Source organism: Sus scrofa, chromosome 8 (genome assembly GCF_000003025.6).
Source record: "Sus scrofa isolate TJ Tabasco breed Duroc chromosome 8, Sscrofa11.1, whole genome shotgun sequence".
Classification (NCBI taxonomy): domain Eukaryota; kingdom Metazoa; phylum Chordata; class Mammalia; order Artiodactyla; family Suidae; genus Sus; species Sus scrofa.
This window is the reverse complement of record NC_010450.4, coordinates 103980504-103984074: the sequence shown is the minus strand read 5'-3', so window position 1 is coordinate 103984074 and position 3571 is coordinate 103980504.

Sequence of the window (3571 nt, the reverse complement as noted above, 5' to 3'; positions counted from 1 at the left end):
GCTGTGGTGTAGGTTGCAGACGCGGCTCGGATCCCGTGTTGCTGTGGCTCTGGCGTAGGCCGGTGGCTACAGCTCCAATTCGACCCCTAGCCTGGGAACCTCCATATGCCGCGGGAGCGGCCCAAGAAATAGCAACAACAACATCAACAACAACAACAACAGACAAAAAAAGACAAAAAAAGACAAAAAAACAAAAAAAAAACAAAAAAAAACAAAAAAAAAACTTTAGTCAAATTGATGCCTTATTGTTACACGCTGAAATTCCATTTGTGCTGTGTTTGCCTCTTTACTTTAAAAATTTGTGGTCATAACCAATCTGTGGAAAATCTCTACACTCCTAGAAAAGTGCACATATTCATTCATTTTTTTAGCAAACATTTAGCTAGCCATTAAAAGTAATAGGAATCTAACACAAGATATAATCACTTACCATAAGAATTTGGATTTGTTGAATGATGTATAAACATACCAGCATAATTCCGGATGGTGTAGAGCAGCATGTGAACCAGTTCTCAGGGTCAAGTGCTCATGCATTATAAAAGAACAATTAGGTGGAGCCAGAATGGAGTGGTCAGGGATGATTTTGTGAAATTTCTGGGAGAGTAGAACCCAAACAGCTACCTAGTTTCTGGATATATAGAGAACAAAGGGAGTTGAAAATTATACCTAGGAACACCAGTGTATCTTGTTTAGAAAACAGTGAAGTGTCTGACCTAGCTAAAGAAAAGGATCAACACTGGGAAATAGTGAAGAGGAAACTGATTACTTGAGCAAGTTGCATTGTAAATGATCTTCAATAAAAGGACATTTCTCTGGGAAGAAAGAAAAACCCTGAAGATCCAATTGAAAATCATTTGAAGGTTTTTGAGCAAGTGAGTGAAATAGTAAAATCTATGACTTCAGAAGATTAATTTAGAGCAAGGTTTGTTAATACACGCTCCTAGGATCATTCATTAATAGGGTTCCTCCAAAATGATCTCCCAGGTCAAATAAATTTGGAAAGTACTGGGTTTCTTTAATGTGGGTCTTTGTCTAAGATATTGATATGCTAATGAGAATTTTGATTTCCAGAAGGAAACTATAGCATTTCCCAAATGTGTTTGACCATGGAACTCTTTCTAGGAAAAGAATGCCTTGGATCAAGTATTCCCTATGTGTTGATACCAATCTCAGTCTCCAGACTGATATTTGAAAGATATGTCTGTTCTATATATATATATTTTTTTGGTCTTTTTGCCTTTTCCAGGGCTGCTCCTGCAGCACATGGAGGTTCCCAGGCTAGGGGTCCAGTTGGAGCTGTAGCTGCCGGCCTACGGCAGAGCCACAGCAATGCGGGGTCCTAGCCGCGTCTGCTACCTACACCACAGCTCGCGGCAATACCAGATCCTTAACCCACTGAGAAAGTCCAGGGATCGAACCCGCAATCTCATGGTTCCTAGTTGGATTTGTTAACTACTGTGCCATGACGGGAACTCATGTTCTGTATTTTTTAATAACTCATTTGATTTCTGGTTTAATTCTCTGTTCCCAGGTTGGAAAAATATTCAAGATTTCTCCATTTTTTCCATGTGTGTGTCTTATGTCTTGGAGTCTTTTAGTGCCAAGGAGTTAGGAGATTGTGGAATAGTAGGATGACACTTAACTGATCCTCTGTGTCATCTGTGTATGCTGAGATGTCCTGATTGCTATCTGGTCTGTACAGCTGTTGCTAACTCCAGTGGCTCTCTTTATGCCTTCCACACCATTCTCATATTTATGGGAATTTACCTTATCTGTTCCATGTTGAGGTATAAGAAATTCTATATGAATGCACAATGCCCCATCTTTCTTAGACATGTTGTTTAGCGGCTCTGTAAGGGCTTCCTGATTCTTCTTGGTTTCTATTCAAGAAATGGGACACATGTCCCACATACCTAAGGGTTTAGGGCTTTTCCATGAGATTTCCACCTAAATCTTTACTCGGTGTCATGACATGTTTTTGTTTCTTAGGAAACTAAATTTTTAAAACTCATGAGCAACTAAGAGCTATCTTTTCCACATATTCTTCTATGACTTCTCTTCTCTGAGGAAATGCTCTGGCTCTCTCTTAAGACATCTTAACATGGGGAGAAGGATAGAGGCAAGAAATACCTGATGAAAAAAAAAAATCATTTCCAAGATGTTTCCTGCCACACTTCCTAACATCCTCTGTGCAATACCAGTCTAAAGAATAGAGGGTTAAAAGTGATGAATAAGAGGATGTGTGTAGTAGTATTGCTGTCTTGAGTTTTATCATGTGTGGTAGATTACAGTAATAGCTCTCAGTAAATAATTGATTATCTCATTGTCTTTGTAGTCCTTTGTGGAGTTGTCTCCTGCGTTGACTCTTGAAAGGCTTCTCTCATTGGGAACTCTTCCTTGACCATATGAAGAAGGCTGGGCTAGCTTGTTGAAGACATGGGGATCAACTCAGACTCAGCACCAATGGACAGACACGTAAGTTAGCTCCAGTTGAGCAGCTGACTGCAAGTGCATAAGTGCATCTTAGTTGAGACCCGTACTGCCCAGATGAGCCTCCACCAAAGTGTTAGTATGGACCATGAGAAAAATAAAATGGTTGTCTAACCCATTTTTATTGATTAATATTAAAAATACAATACAGAAAAATATGGTAGGAATGGAAGATTGAAGAGATTTCGTAGGAAGATTTTCTCAAATTTGGATACATGGGATCAAGGAAAGGAAAAACTCAAGTGGGTTGAGCTGGAAGGTCTTATTTTTCATCCAGTGATTGAAAGTGGAAGGTCTTATTTTTCATCCAGTGATTGAAAGTGGTTTTTTTAGTTTAAGGTGCCTCATATTCTTCTGCCAGGAAATTCACCTATTTCTGGATAGGATCTGAGGATTTAATCCAAACTCAACAAAATCATGTAAATGTTTTAGAAAAAGAGTTCTTGGTGAGATATTATGGGGAATAAAGAAAAAGGAAAGGTCAAGTGTGATTATGGAGATTCTAATCTTAAGACTTAGAAAATTATAGACATAGCTAAATCAATAAAAAGGAAGGATCAAAATGTGATTGTAGAAATCCTCATCCTCAGTGACTTAGCCAGTTATAGATATGTAGCTGGGTGGCCCCATGCTAGGTGGAGGCTTGGCATCATTCTGCAGTTGTGTCACTGGCTTGGGTTCAGGAGGTGGTTTTGCTGTCACTGATGAAGTGAAAAAATAAAGTTGTCTTAGTATAAGCATATTTTCAGATAGTAGGCACATCTGAAATGGGTTTTCCTAAAGATTTCCTTAAAGCAGTGAGGTAAATGCCATAAAATCTAGAAATATCAAAGATATGAAGGGACTCATTATATATGTCCTCAGGTTCTGAATCTAAACTCCGCATTATAAAATGGACTGCCACTAGTTAGCTGTGATTAGCTAGGCTCAAATAATACCAGCTGTGGTTTCAGGGGAACTTCTACTAGCCCTATTAATTGCTTTTTTTAACAAATTTATTTTGCATCTATTATCTTATTTAATCTTTACAACATTCCTAAGATTTAGAAATTATTTTTATTCACATTTTAGAATGAAGAAA